General features: G+C 37.5%; 1 protein-coding gene across 1 annotated transcript in view; it reads left to right on the plus strand.

Annotated features, from left to right (window-relative positions):
* The window catches only part of plcl1 (phospholipase C like 1), a 79,860-nt gene that overhangs the window by 18,419 nt on the left and 44,356 nt on the right, over window positions 1–17,085 (plus strand). The gene's annotated exons all lie outside the window — the stretch shown is intronic.

The raw sequence follows: 17,085 nt of genomic DNA on the forward strand, positions 1-17,085 counted from the left end.
GGGTTCGAATCTCGAATTTCCCCATTGTGGGACTAATAAAGGGAATATTATTATTATTATTATTATTATTATCTTTTACATGTCCTGTATGTTTACTGAAGCCTTCAAGTTGTCGGTGATTTTCCTTTTTTTTTGGGGGGGGGGGGGGCAAAACACATTTTAGGATTATATACTCCTGAATGTATTTAATGTTTAGAAATGCAGATACTGTACGTAAAAATTGTTCTCGGCTTTAAAATGTCTTTGAAATTTACAAAACATTGACACATGTTTCTTTCGTAGTCTAATTTTTTTTTTTTTGCACGCAGTAAATCATCAAAACAACAAGCATGCAATCGGAGTTGGAATTGCATATGAAATACACGTGGGCAGTTTGTTAGTGGAGCGTATTTATTTATTTATTTTTTCTTTTCTCATGGCCTGTGCTTCTGATCACTCCATTTAAAACTTAGCTTGCACGTTTTAGTTATTTTTGTTCCTATTTTTCTTTTCCCGTAAATGTTTAAAGTACCCCATTTCCTTTTTCTGACTTTGTTGCATTCAGTCAAACTCTCATATCCTGTCACTCAGTGCTAAGCAGAGAACAATCATTTGTTTACTCCTGGACATTGCTCAACACTAGTGACAGTGTGTGCGTGCGTGTGTGTGTGCGTGTGTGTGCATGCAAAGCAATGGTGGCCACTGAGGGCCCACTGTGAGGTGGTGTCATGCCGCTGCTGGTGCAGCACATGGGCTCATCACAGCTGTTGACTGTTCGGGACAAAGCATCTTGTGTGATGTATGAGGACATCACTTTACATAATCACAGGACGCAACATTATGTACATTTTGCATGTCGGGTTGGCTTCATGCAAATTTAACACATGACACAGTGCAGTTCACCCTCCAAGCTTGATCATAGACATCATTTTGTAAATCGGTAATAATCATTCATCGATTATCACGATCATGTTCCAAAGGTTGGTTGATATTATCCCTACAAATGGTACGCTGTAATATTTCACTGCATGTGTTTGGCTATTCAGAAAATAAAATATTTAGAACAATTACAGTATTATGTTTTAACACACTTAAGTTAAATATGTTGTTAAAGTAAGTATAAATGGATTTTCTTCATTTTAAAATGAGATACTACAGTTTATCGCTGGGGATGTGAGAGTCTGTGATGTGGAGAGAACAAATGCTATACTTTTTTTTATAGTGTTTATTTTTTAACTTTCCCCTCCTACGTGCTTTAAACACATTTAAAAGTGTCAAAACACACTTCTCAAAAAGTTTCTTAGCACCTGTTTTTACTCTCTCCCTCTCATAGATAGCGTGATAGATACCAGGCTTGCTCCAAACTGTTTCACCCAGTCGACACGTGAATGATGAGAATTCAACAATGTATATTCAACCACCAAAATGTTCGACCAGCCCATATTCATTCCAAAGTCTGCAAGCTTAATGCTAACCTGTGCAAATTGCCATAGATGGGCTAATAGATATTTGCATAGATTTCAAGGTATTTTTAAACCTTCAGACTTCTTCTACTTTAACGCACACACACAGCAGCAGTAGCAGCAACGTAAACAAACAGCATCCAACAATGCAACCGATATATTCTCTCCTTTGTGGAAAATCTCCCTGGAACTTAGTTGGAAATCTTCTCTGCTTCTTCATCTTGGTAGACCTCAGTGCTGCTTCGAATGCTGTGGCACTAAATCCAGTGCCTATAGAAAATCATCAGACCCCTGCAAAATAGTTACTTTATTTGTCATACAACCTGAAATCAAAACTCATTAAAAAATGATCTTTTTCCAGTTTATTTGCAAATAATTTAAACGTTGAAATAATGAAAACAACGGCAACAGTTGTTTAAAATGAATAAAAAGATGAAAATTCAAAATAATACAGTTGGAAAAGTTACCAGCCCTCTGATCTAATACTTTGTGGGGTTTTGCTTTTGTCTTGTCTTGAGGAAGTCACGACCTAGAAGGCACAGATTTTTTTTTTGAATTTCAATGAAAAGAAAACAGAAGTTGTGGTGTTTGTTCCCAGTGGCTCTTGTATTTCTCATCCTGTCGTCCTGGTTAGGCAGCTGGCTAAGGTAAAATTTCTCCTTTCTCAACAGCACTTTGAAACAGTAATTCATCCCTTTGTCACATCTTGACTGGATTACTGTAATGCACTTTATTTTGAAGTCAGACGATCCTCCATCAAGCATCTCCAGTTGGTCCAAAATTCTGCTGCTCACCTCTTGACTGGTACTCGTAAGAAGGAGCAAATAACATCCCTTCACTGGGTCCCTGTATGCTTATAGAGTTATTTTCAAGATTTTATTACGGTATTTGTTTTCAAATCTTTTAATGGCTCCTTCATACTTACACACCTGCCTTAGGTCTGCGGACCAGATGCTACTCGATGTACCAAGGACTAAGTGGAGGCTCAGAGGAAATCGAGTCTTTTGCGTTGCCGGTCCATCTCTTTGGAATGACCTCGTTGCTAACTGTTGGGTTCTGAACTTCTTTAAAACTCTTAAAACTCATTTTTATTCTTTGGCTATTGACTCGGCATTTGACTTTCTTACTTACATTTTTGGTGCTTTTTACTGTCTTCATTATTAATTTGTTTTGTTGTTCGTTGTTGTATGACTTACTTTTACTCCATGGACAGCACTTTACATAAAGTGGTGATTAGCTTTGCACATCCTAGAATGGGAATATTTGCCCATTCTTCCTTGCAGAATTGCTCAAGCTCAGTCAAATTGTGAAGAGAACAGCAATGTACTGTTGTCTTCAAGCCAATCCACACATTTTCTGCAGGGTTTAAGTCCGGGCTCTGACTTGGCCACTCAAGGTTTCCTATCCTTAAAAGAGACAACCCAAAACATTTCTTTATAAGAATTTGTTCTATGCAGGCCTACTAGTTGAAACATGGCATTCTGATTGATATTGCGTTTATGGAATATGAATTACGCAATGAAATCTCCCCGTTTTTCACCATCTTTGGAGGGCATCCATTTTGTCACTTCCGTCGACTGAAAATGCGATCACAGTTGCTCCGGGCTCAAATAACGACCTATCATCAGAAAAATGGTGAACTGGGAACGAATCTTGCTTACATTAGGACCCCTCTTGACATTTTTGCCCGTCTCTTTTTTGGGGGAAAAATAATTGCTGGAGTGGTCGGAAAATTCGATAAATATAGCTAATATAACTGACAAATGACAGTTCTACTAGCGTCCGTGTGGACATAAAAAAAAAAAAAAAAACATAAACCAGGTGTGTGAGGAGACAATATTTAATCATGTTTGCAGGACAATGAGGTTGGCATTAAAGAGTGTTTTGGTCTTGTATTAGGACGGTAATGCGAATTATGTTGGGTTTATAAAGTTGACCTTCACTCCTCCCTCGCTCGTGACGTGGAATTAAAACACCAAAGCATAAAAGAGGATTTGGAGGAAAAGTTGAGGTTATAGTGTGGCAAGGACAACTGAGAGACGACAAGCTGTTTATCTACAAATCACTTCCTGTCCCGCCCACTTTGTGTGTGTAAACACATCTCACTGTGTCCTTGCGACCATCACCATCTCATACACACTCTCCCTCTCTGTCTGTGTGGATCTGGAGGAGGAGAGGATGACAACCTGGCAGATGTGTGCGTGTGCGTGCGTGTGTATGTGTATGTTGCCCTCTGGGCTGAAGCTGGAAACGACAAAACAAGCCGACATGCAGTCTCTAGAGTTTCCCCCGATCTATCCACCCCGAGGTTAATGCTACGCACAGCTGACACATCCACGCACACGCGCGAGATGATGTAATAGGCTCTCGCATTAGTGGGTCAGCGTCTCACCCGACAAATTTCAATAATCATAAAAAAACGACTGGATTCAAACATTTTATCCATAGGCCTTATAGGAAATAGGAATAATGTTTTTCAGCCAACATCTATTGACTGTGCATGGGAATTAAGTATGAATGTTATATTATATATAATATATATAAAAATATATAAATACATTATATATATATATATGTGTATATATATATGTGTATATATATATATATATATATATATATATATATATATATATATATATATATATATATATATGTATATATGTATATATGTATATATGTATATATGTATATATGTATATATGTATATATGTATATATATATATATATATATATATATATATACACATATATATATACACATATATATATATATATGTATATATATATATATATGTATATATATATATATAGTAATAATCATTCAAGTATACAAATTAGTTAGCTTTTGTAAATAATGGCTGCTTACAGTTAGCCAAACACTATTATAATACAAAACAAATCATGTAAAATAATGCATTTTTTTTAAACACAAAAACCGAAAATGGTGATTTAATTCCAGTAAATTAGGATGGATTTCCCCAAAATCTGCGACTAGGTAAATTTGTGAATGCCAAACTGCAAAAATGTAGTGGTACACTGTAAACAATATAACAGTTCTTTTTAAACAAAAATTTACAAAAGGTTAAAAAAAATGTCCGTTATATGCTAGCATAAAGGCAGCTAACTTGTTAGGCTGAACTTTATGGTTTGGCTGAACATTTTGGTGTTTTACTATATAATGTGTGATTCTCTTTCGTTACGTGTCCGTTCTACACCAAATATCATCTGTTCCAGGATCAAACATCATAAATCATCATCATAACACCTGTTGTGTTGAGTGAACTATTCAAGGTGGATTTTAAGAAAGTTAAATTTGAACGTTAACTGCCATTCATGTTCAAATAAGTTAACCCCCATTTATACGTTGAAGCTAAAACATTTTAAGTGGTCGTAACTTTTAAGGAAGGTGAGCTTCTTCACATGTCCAATTTTTCAAGCATTCAGATTCATATGCAAAGAGGCAAGTTCCACGCATCACCTTGCATGTCGTCACTTATTATCAAAGTACTCCACCAAAGAGGTTGTACTCTATCATTAACCAGTCATCAACCAATGCTAATTGCAGCAAATGTTTGTCTGACACATCTAGGCCGTGGAAAAAAAACATTTAAGTATGACTATAACTGAGTGTGTCGTATTCTTACAAAGCTGCATTTATTACAAAATATCTCAGCATGCTTGGTCGAGTTCTGCCTGACCAATGTGTTTTTTCTTTTTTTTTTTGTTATATATTTTGTTAGCTGGAGGTCATGTGAACATTAATGTTCTGACAAATCAGATCGGACATTTCCTTCCCTGATGAACTAATGAAATTCCTGCATTCCTGCAATCCCGGCTCACTCCCTCCCCTCTGTGTACACAAACAGTAACCGGTCCTTAGCAACCGTTTAGATTCAGTGGGAGAGAAAGCGACAGGTCTTTGCTCTGCCTTGTTCATTCTCAATGAATGGAGCCGCACACTTCAAGATAACATGCGGCATCATCCATCCATCCACTAAGAGTTGCTACAATATGTCGTCATCTTTTATTACTACTATTATTAATAATTTTGTTTTAAATCCAGTGAAAATGTTCGATTATTGTTATTATTTTACATTTTTTAAACTGTTTGAATTCTGTTGTCCTGTGAGGATGCAATGAATATGAGTTGTTTAAATCTTGTGCGTCGTGGTTGTGTTCGCTATCAAGCCGACGCGTTGTCCAAAGAGCGTGGGGGAACTTTGGTTTGTGCATTTGTACAGACTGCTCAATGTCATGTTCACTTGAGGATTGGAGGACAGATGTGAACTGCACAGGCACACACACACACAAACCCGAGTGATAGACTTCTATTGATGTTCAATCAAGGCCTAATTAAAATAATTTCCACTTTGCTATCATGGTTAGACCCCGCCCAGACAAACATCATTAGGGCACTGAAATAGTTCTCTCGCTGATCCTCTCTGGTCTAATTACTACTCATGTTAACCAAAACTCATTTGTGTTAACACTGCTTGTGTGCTTACTATTGCAAAAAGTAACATTTAAAAAAATTAAAAAAACAGTATTTAAGAACGAGGAATCATAACCCAAACATCTGTCACCCAATAATGAAATGAAGTCAAACATCATAATGGACAAATACGTAAGTCAGTGGTTCTCAAATGGGGGGGTGCGCGTACCCCTGGGGGCACTTAAAGGAACTTCAGGGGGTACGCGAGATTTTAAAACAAAACAATCATGCAAAAATGCTCTCAAAATAATTATTGAATTAATTAAATGTTTCGGGAAAATATAAGGTCTTAAAATAAATGTTATTTTTAGTAGGTTATTCAATTAAGACGAAACATGCATGTCACGTTGTAACAAGAGGAAACTCAGATCATCTCAAGATAGGATGCGGAGCGGAAGCCTCTTATGTGATGTCTTTGCTCATAGCTAAAGCCAAGAAGCCATTCACCATCGCTGAAGACCTGATAATAGAGCTCTTCTATGATCCAAAAGAGGACACTTTGTTGATTATTTTTGGTGGACCAAAGGTTCTACATTTAAATAAATCAGCCACTGATGGCACATTTAAAACCTTTTATATATATATATATATATATATATATATATATATATATATATATTTATATTTACATATATATATTCACATATATATATTTATATTTACATATATATATTTATATTTACATATATATATATATATTTATATTTATATTTATTTATATTTATTTATTTATTATTATTTTTTTTTAACCCAAACATTTTTTGGGCTGGTTAAGGTCTACTTGGCTGAAAAAAATATTTCACAGGAGGTACATTACTAAAAAAAGATTGAGAACCACTGCTCTAAGTAATGGAGGTTGGCTGGTTAGCAATTTAACTTTATGTGCACTCAAGTTCACAATGTTATGTTTCATGACTGAAATCTAAACGGTTGGTAAAATAGAACTTTGATCAACAATAGGTGCAGCATCAAAGCAGGTGGGGTGAACGTTGGCTCATTTTCATGAGACAAGACCACCCCCTCAAATAGGCTTAACAAATAGAGGGTAAAATTTTATGTAATTTTTGATTGGCTGAATAGTTTTGTGAAAATGAATAGTGACAAAAATTGTATACTCCATCTCTTCAAACACAAATAGAGAATAACCACACCCATAAGGAGCTTTGTAGGCCCAGGTTTACACCCAGACATTGCCAGCTTGACTCTCTAGGCCACGCCCCTCAGAGTTACACACATCACTTTAAAACCGCATTACATAAAATCGTTACACTACATAAGACAGTTTAAGCCAGTTTGTTTTCATATTTATATTTTACAACATTTCAATAAATTTCACTAAGAGAATAGTTTTTATAAACAAGTAATTTGAGTTATGAACATGGACTTAGAATGACTATGACTCGTAAATCAAGGCAATACAGGGGCTCTTACCAAAATAAACTTTCCTTTGTCACTCACATGACCGGTAATCATCTCAGAAAGAGTTGCTGACACCTCATAAAAAAAGCTGGACACCAGTAAAAAATGTTTACTTTTCTTCTTCTCTCCTTAAAGAAAAAGTGATGCAATAAGCCAAAAGGAAAAGTGAGACTCAAATGAAATGTGATGTCATGCATGGTGGTTCCATGTCCTGTAATTAGTACGACATGAATAACATGTATTTCACTTCAATTCATTGACCTTTCTGTGACATTATTTACGTATCTGTGTGAGAGTGTGTTTGTTGGCAGAGAGCTTTCTCTGCAATTAATTACAGGCCTGTTGGTACAGTTAAGAAAAGAACCTAACTAGTTTTCAACCACACCTTCAAGTTATGTTGTGGTTGTTCTCTTTCATTTCTGACTGTGGTGTCAACACAAACCAAAAAAAAAAAGTCACACCTTCCTAAAAACTATCTTTCATTATTAGCCTGCTTGCATGCAGTAAGTGCAGACCCAGGTCAGGTACTTGCTTTGTTTTCTGTTGGCAACCAATCAACGCGAGTTTGAGCTCGTCAAAGCTGTTTGTGCCCCTAGTTCACGCAGTACTGATTAAAAAAAAGCATCGCCCTGTCGCTCGTTGTCCCGGAAGTGATTTCTTTCGCCGCTACTTAAATGCACCGCGCCAAGCTATCTTGCGTCGAGTCAGAACAGTCTTAATAAAGTTAAAAAAAAAAAAACATATAATAAAAATCTATCATCTTATCAATATTTCCAGTACTGAGTTTCGAGATCCTCACAATAATCGTTCTCAAAATTATATTTTTTTATCAATTTAGCTTTGTTAAGGGATATTTTATTGACAATATAACATCAATATACAAAGAACATGTTCATTAAAAAAATGGCGATTGGGGGCGTGAATAGTTTTCTTCTTGGTAGGGGGGGCGTGACATAACAAAAACTACTATGTTAACTATAACAAAAAGTAATCGCCGTCAATATGGAGATTAGCGCTATTTGCAAGCTGTCCTAGTCTACTGTAAATATATTGCAAGATATAAAAGAAAAGTAGACATTTTGTACAGAACACAGAATTGTATGACCGAACAACAAATCAATAAATAAATACAATGAAGCTCTAATCTGTGGCAGGAAAAAGTCCCAATCAAAATATGTGGTTGAATCAATTCATTTTCTCGCATTTTAAAATTTTCTCGCGGGCCAGATTAAACCCGTTTGCGGCCCTGATCCGGCCCGCGGGCCGTATGATAAACACCACTGCTCTAATAGATGCCATGCCCCAATTAATTGTAGGGTGCTGCATCTTCTTTTGAAAAATGGATGCCTCTCTTTTCCCATCATCAATAAAAATAGAATATTTACTTTACTTCATACCAGTTAACAGCATTTGAACTCCCTTGCAAACAAACACGGAAGAACATACAATACCTAAGCATTTAAACGACCTCACAGTTGTCATGTTATAAATGATATCCCCGCTTAGAGTTCAAGAAAATATGCAAAGATGAAGTCTCGTTCTGAGCTTTAATGCTTGCCTACAAGGGAGTTGGTGGATTTACATTATTTGCTATGGGGTAAATGGTTTCCAAAGCGTCTGTGTTGTAGAGAAGACGAAAAAAAGTGTAATGGGTTTTGTCATTTATCCTTCTCTAGTCGTAGTCTCTCCGGCTATGTTGGTCTCACTCAGGCTAAAGCAAGAGTTCACCTTTTGCACTTTGACACTAGAGAGTTGTAAGCACTTTATTGATGACCTGTCAGCGTATCGCCCAGATTATCAGACGAGTGCTGACTGGATTATTGGTGACACGGGCAGTTTTATTTCCATACTGTGCGTTCATCTGTGCAGGTTTATAACCGCTCATCTAAGGCTAATAATTTGTAATGTATGATGGAGGTCTTCCATGCAACGCGGCCTGCAGTGCTCGAGGGAACATGGGAGGCTAATTAGCATGAAGTCAAACTGGCCACATGGAGGGTTAGGAAGGTCACTGTTCAGTACATCGGTTCAAAACAACTCACTAGTGTGGATCAATTAGCGCACTCGGCCGCCTGCTTATGGTGAAGCATTGCCATCATCGTCTTTTAGGAACATGTTTTCAAATTGCAAGAATTAAATGAAACCTCGGCCCAGGGTTTACACATTAAGTCTCGAGAATTGTGAAACGTGAAGATTAATTGTGATGCAAATTACGTGTTGTGTTTTTTTTTTTTTAAAGCATTCATTTTGGTGTCAAAGAAAAAGTTAAACGCATTGCATGTTAGATGTAAAAACAACAAAACACTAGTTGTGACAAATAATGTAGGTGGAAGGTGAAGATAATACTTGTTGTGAATCATGTTTTGCGGTCTTGTCATTTTTTTTCTTTGCATTCTTCATATCACACAAGTGGAAACAAAAACACTGTAAAACAAGTCTTCCCTTGGTCTGATAACAAGTCGGCGGAGCAGTTCTAGTAAAGCTTAACACAGAATCAATAGATCGCACCGCTAGATTACCAAAGAGACAGCGCCTGAAGAACACACTTAAAATTCCATAAACAGACACTAATATTAGCATCAATAATATGCTGTTTGCATTATTGGACTTTTAGATGTCAGGCTCCTGTCTCTGCAGAATCTTTTGTGTGCATAGAACACAAGGCAAAGTTTAATTAGATCACTCGTGTGTTTGTCTGCATGACCTGGAATTTCAAATTTGTTTTTGTGGCCAACGGCCCGATCTGCCAGCAGGATAATTGTGTTCTTATAAAAACAAGGCAGCACGTCAGTAATCGTGATTTACATTTCATGTACTTGAAGAATCAACAAGGGCCCCAAAATAGTTAATTATTGTAATTTTTTTTTTTTCTTTTCGCTTCACCAAATTAATTCACCCTCTTTTCCACTAAGTGGAGCAACTACGTGATCTATATCTTTGCTGCTGTAACACCTCAAATTTCCCCATTGTGGGACTAATAAAGGACATCTTTATCTTTATCTTTACAGTTCAAATTAGTCCACAGGATCAGACGGCTTGGGGGACGTTTGTATTGTACTTCACATCGAACAAACACGATAAGTGGCTTGTTAGTAATCTGTAATTCATCAACTTCACAGCTATGTCAAATCTAATTCGTCCACTTGTCAACGTCTCCACCTGTGTTCTTAGCTGAAGTTGAAGTTTCGGTGGGGTGGCCATGGGTGACACAACAGTTCACTGACGGGTGTTCAGAGAGCGTGTGCACACGTGTACATTCACATGCTCGCATCCCTCTCTGTAAAAATGGCACTGTAAGTAAAACGCAAGGTTTTGCTGAGCTTAATTTACTAGATGTATTGCTTGTCTCACAGTCAACTTCAATCACATGCACTGATAGTTGGCCAGCAACCAATCAGAGTGATCAATTGTCTCCGACGGACCTCACCATTTTACATACTGTGATTGATGGCCCATTCAGTGAAATCATGTCTAAAAATCACATCGATACAAATACCACTCACTTTTTCGCAATTGTAAATGTTGCTTTTAACTAATGTTTGTTCTGCTTCTATTATCAATGTGCTGGACGAGATTGGTAAATGCGTTCAAACCCTGACTGTGGTTGATATGTTAAACGACGACTTCTCAGCCATGTTTGCTTACTGTCGTGTGAAAGAAGCGATTTTGATTGGCAATCACTGCACAAATCTAAAATTATTTACTAAAGACAGATTCTTGAACAGTTTGCATGCATGTTAATTGTAAATGTCTTTCGTAAATATACAGTTACCATAAATTTATCTTGGCAGAGTATCAATTGATCTCAAAATACTGCATCCATGTGAAGGTCACAGATCTAAAAATGTTCTTGTAGGCGTGCGGTGGCCAGGGGACTGGGCCACCCCTGGTCACCATGTCGCTCTGCCCTTGTTCTTACAACAACGAGGCAGCGGGTGGCAGTGAAAGATGCCATTAGTTGAGCCCCTGACGTGGCTCTGGAATTTGTAGTTAACTAAAACCAACTAAAACAACACCGAGCCCCTCAGATTTCTACAAAACATGTCGGGAGAAAATGGATGAAAGCATCTTGTTAGGAGTCAGTTGCTAACTTCCTCCATTGGACATGCAGCACTACCGGATAGAATTGGGGCTTGTTTTCTACACGTGCGCAGGTGCTTCAGAGATGTGTTAGCAACACCTTAATGGATGCCCGCAGCAGGCAGACAAAAATGAGCAGAGGAGTGTTTCCCAAAATTTATTGAACCAAGACATGCATTTCACATTGGAAAATAAACCAAAATGTCACACAAAATCCATCTAGTGGAAGAGCAATTAATCATAGTTTGGTGACCAAATTTTTTTTCTGTCGCATATAAATATTTTTCCCACAATACACCTGATAAGCTCTCAAAGAAGACTGGTAGAGAATCACGGGCATTGCTGTGGCACGATCCTGCTCTTCCTTTTAATGTTCATACGATAAATAGGTGTCAGTAATACACTGATGTATTACTTTTTTTCCTGCCATTCAATGTTTTCCTCAGCTGACGGTTTAGCCTGTTTTATTCTTATTCTTTACTGCAATGACTCCGGGTAGAAACATAATGTGATATTTAAAATATCCTTAAAGGGGAGGCCAACCCCCAAATTTTCTTAACAATAATACTGGAAACATAGGATTCGGCTTAATATTGCCTTTGCGGACAATGAGCTAAACAGTAGAATCCACTCATCATTAGCCAGGTGGCGGCCATTTTGTCATTTCTGTCGACTGTGTGCAACCCCCAGGTGTGTGTTGCTAATTAAAGCAATGTACTCTAATAATAATGACCAAATAATGAGTGCATATTTGACGCGCAATGTGGTTTGCTCTGTTTTGCTGAGGTCTCTGTGACAGATAGTGGGGATTTCCCCTCAACCTCTCTCACTCTCAATTATGCCAAGCTATCGTAAACATTTCACTCACACTCCTTTGCAGTCCCGCTTGATTTATTTTGTGCCACTCTCCATTTTTGCCTTGGCCTGTCAGCCCTGTCTCAAAAAGCATGCGTTTCCCATCCATCCTTGTTTGTTACCACGGCACCGCTACTCCTCGCTTAAGTGTTTCGGCGTGCTGCACTTCTTCAAGTCCTCAGAGGGCCATACTAAAATCAGGAAATAAAAATGTGGTGCAATAATTGTTTCCTATGTTGTTGGGCTTTTATCACACTTACACTGAGATTTTTTTATTAACCGTTAATTTATACTAAGTTTAATGCATTTTATATGAAAAGAGAACATTGAGCATTTCAATAAAATCCTTGTGATTAGTCCCAAACGCGTGGGAAAATGTGCTCTGGTCCGATGGCTTTTTGACCATAATTCCAAAAGGCATGGTGGCGGAACCAAACACTTTTCATCACCGAAATAAAACCATACCTACAGTGAAGCATGGAGGGTGGTGGTAGCATCGGTCTTTAGCTGCTTTGCTTCACCTAGAACTCGGGCCGTCCTCAAAGTCGAGAGAATAATGAGCAGTTCTAAATATCAGTCAGTATGAGCACAAAACTTTTAGGTTTCTATTAGAAAGCAAAAAAAAAAAAGTCAGGAAAAGCCTTTTGGAATATCTGAACTTTATGATTATTATTTTCACAGGAACTGCCATGTGTGTGCTGGATCTCATTTAACACGTTCACTTGTTTATGAGTTGTTGTTAGTTGTTTTCATGATAAAATCCAGAAAAAAAAAGTAAATTTATTTGTATCGGTTGCAGGTCATGTCATGAAAAAGTTTTAAAGCATTAATCTTTGTCTCATTTAAGTAATTGGTTTATAAAGTTTCACTTCATTTCTTTGTTTTGTGTCTTGGCTATTCCAGTTTATTATTGTTTTGTATTGTATCGTAATTTATTATTTTATATGAAATGCTAGCATTGTCAGTGTTTAGTCCATTGATTGATTAAAATTTTCCCTCCTGTGTCATTCAACCTGCCCGCGTCTCTAGCTTCAGGATTTCTTCGTCTAGACGCCCTATTAAAGTCGATAACATGGGGAGTCTGTGCAACAGGAGACGGCTCAAGGTGACATAATCCCCGCCCCCCTCGCCAGCTCGTTAGCATGCTGCGTCTCAATGGTGGACGTGTTAATATTCGTTTATGAGCCAATTTGTTAATATCGTATTAATCTTCAGATGATGAGGGAGGTCCATTCTTATCTGAGCACGTCATTTCAATCTCGTCAAGTTAGGAATATACACACTCAAGCGCACACACACACACACACCCACACATGCTAATCTATTACAATAAATTGGCATTGTTCCATGACAACCATTCAGTGAAGGAGGTCTGTGAATGAACAACATTTTACTGCCTAGTATTTAATAACACACTGAAACTAAATTAAGTTGTTGGACCCATAAACGATAACTCAGACTGAGCAATATTGTGACGGTTTATAAATATTTGGTGCTCCCCCCTTTGTATCTAGTCTTGTATTGGTCCTGACAAATTTTAAATATGTCAACTTGCCGCACATGCAGCTCGCTATCACTAAGCTAACCAATGTGTCATGGAGTCATCTCCAATGTGCAATCGGTCAAACTTCCTTCATGTACCGTTGCGACGGCATGAAGCAAGCAATGAAGTCACAAAGACAAAGGTGTTGATGAACTGTCTAGCTAGGCTTCAGTGACTGTTTAACAGAAATATTCTCATAAATGCTTCTGTGTTTTCTTTCTCGAATGTAGTAGGGTGATACTCCAGTCTGGAAATACTAATTTGGCGTTAGTTTTTAATGGAAAATTCGCTACTCAATTCGAGTTACCACTGATTTGTCTGTATCACGAGTGCTTATGATGATTTTTTTTTTTGCCTGTAATTGAGACATCCACACGCTTTGCTTTCCGCCTTGATATTTTTTTTCATGGAACAGAATCCAGGTACCGCCAGTGGCAGCCTATATTGATTCGGATTTGCCTTTCATCGGCGCTATGTCACGGCTATGCTTCACGCAAGCCAAGAAGGAGCAAGTATCTCTGCGTGTGTTAGCTGGCATGGCGTATCAGACAGACAGGTCCCGCAAGCTATTACAAGCTGGCTTTCATCCAAAGTGGAACAAAACGTGTTTTGGGTGAAATGTTTATTGATAAACCACATTTTATTTCGACAACCTCTGGTAGACTTTCAACGAAACAGATAAGTGGACTGAATGATGTGTAAATGTAGAATGTTCCTCCCTTGAAAGGACCTGAATGTCAAAAATTCACAACAGGTATTTGATCCAAAATTTCCTGGTTGAGTAAGAAATTGTATTTAAAAAGTCATCTTCATCGTGATATTTACATTTTGACACCATGAGACTAAGACGAGACCTGACATTTGATCCGCAGTACCTTTCCATTGTGGCACATCAAGCAGGATGTTCTCAGAAGGAATGAAGAATGTGTGTGTGAGATATGGTGAGGAATGAGAGATGGTGCTTGGAAGTCAAGCAGATTTAAATGGAACTGATGAATTGAACCATTCTTTCTGAATTACAGTATATATATATATATATATGTATATGTATATATGTATATGTATATATATATGTATATGTATATATATATGTATATATGTATATGTATATATGTATATATATTTATATATATATATGTATATGTATATATGTATGTGAGCAGTATTCCCACACCCATAGCAGTATTGTTGCACTAAACCATTAAAAGTTATTTTCTATTACTCCACCTTGATCCCAAAGGTCCTCAGTCTTTACACTCATGCAAACATGCCCAGGCACTTTTGAAAGCGCCGCCCGCATGTTTCTCAAGGTCACTGCTTCAATGCTCATCGTTTTCGGTTCATTTTGCTCCAGTATAGAAAAAAAAACAACTACAAAAAAAAACATTTCATTTATTTTCCTCTACCGTGGCTTGAACACAGATTCTGGACTCAATTAGAAGCTTTTCAAAGGGATTGAATAGTTATAGAATACTACTTTTCTTTACTCTTTTTTCATGTTAGCATGACCTTATTCCTCATAAAATAGAGTAATTGACCAGCATTTACTGAACCAGGAGGCACAGTAAACACGAGAAACAGATCTTAAGTTGCAGTTATAAAAAAAGGTCAAAGATCAAAAAAAGTTCAACGTGAAAAATCGTCAAGTATAAAAATGTTCTAATAGATGGAGAACTATAGAAATAAACGTTTTCCTATGCAAGGATAGACGGGAAAGAACAAAAACCAACAGAAGTGCTTACATTCATCAAAATGGATAAACAATGAACACAACCAGCCAAAAACGAGTAAGTACGAAAAACAGGAAATGATCTTAAAACAATGCAAATCAAAGCCGAACAAACTTGCTTGATTGAAAAACAATAGGGTGTTTAGTTAAATTATGGAATTATAAAATAGAAATGATCAACACTGAAAGGAAATGAAATAAAAACTATTTGGTTAGAAATGTGTTTTCCGCAAGCACTCAACGGTAGAGATCTGTATGGGATAACTAATATTGTATTATGAACAATCGTTTGGACTAACAACTTCAATGCTTTACTTTCACCTTTGTTTCAATGTAGTATTTAGCCCATAGCAATAATTTCAAGGCCTTATCTGTTGCAAACACAAATTTTGACAGCTTAGGACAGACGAAGGCGACATCAGAATTGCGGTTGGCATCATTTGATAGCAAAGCCACGATTCCTTTCTTTGAAATTTCAACATGGCTGATGGCATATAGTGTACCTGTTTTGTGTGAACAGATTCAAACTATCGTATGTGTCAACTAGTTAATTATCTTGTCTACTCTTTCTCTATAACTAACATTAGCTTATAATATGCAGTCATTTTTAAAAGTGTGACATGCAACATTTTGTCACAAGACTTTTATGATAACCTGTGAGCTGGTTGAATTTTATTGCATCTTTGAGGTCACCGCTTTGGTTTAGTGTGATGACGGCGCCTCCAAAAATAAATAAAATAAAATATAAAATATATAATAGAATAGTGCATTCTTTGTGTGTTTGTGTGAGTGTGATGTGTGGAGATTGTCACATCTGTGCATGGTGACGCGGCGGTGCCAGTCATTTCCATGGTTACAGTGATCCACGATGGCCTGTGAATGCGTGCCTCCTGCAGACAATGCCGTGCGCTCTCATTACTGCTCGCCATGCGTCCTACATCCAGCTGGGAATGCCACACAGCAGGTGGAGGAGGAGGAGAGGCAAGCTTACAATGTGAATAATGGAGAGAGGCATGGAATGAAAAGAAAGCTTTATAAGTGGAGTGTGGCATGAAATGTAGATGATCGTAGATTGACGCCGAGATGTGGCGGAATCAAATAAAAGCTACAGGGGGGGTCAGTTAGGATTGTAATAAAAACTGAACTCTTTTTGTACTGCTTTGTACAACGGAACCTCTAAAGTCACATGACTAAGGAGTATTCAAAGTGCGCCTCTGTCGTTGGATTCAATAGAACCTGTTGTGCTTACACGAGACTGGGCAGAAAAATATGGCTAACGTGATTATAAAAAAAAGGGTAGGCTAATTATTATAATATCTGTCTCGCAGTTCTGGGTTCGAACCTCGGCTCCCCCACCGTCCTGTGTGTGGAATTGGCTGCTCGTTCGCCCTGTGCTTGAATGGGTTTTACTCCGGTTTTCTTCCACCTACCATAAATGTTCGATTCATTGAAGACTAACTTAACCAAGTTTGTCTGTCCATGTTACCTGCGACTGGCTGCTGACCAGTCCAGGGTGTAACCCTCT

This window comes from Idiotropiscis lumnitzeri, chromosome 14, assembly GCF_059441095.1.
Source record: "Idiotropiscis lumnitzeri isolate Australia: NSW breed Sydney's pygmy pipehorse chromosome 14, RoL_Ilum_1.0, whole genome shotgun sequence".
Lineage (NCBI taxonomy): Eukaryota > Metazoa > Chordata > Actinopteri > Syngnathiformes > Syngnathidae > Idiotropiscis > Idiotropiscis lumnitzeri.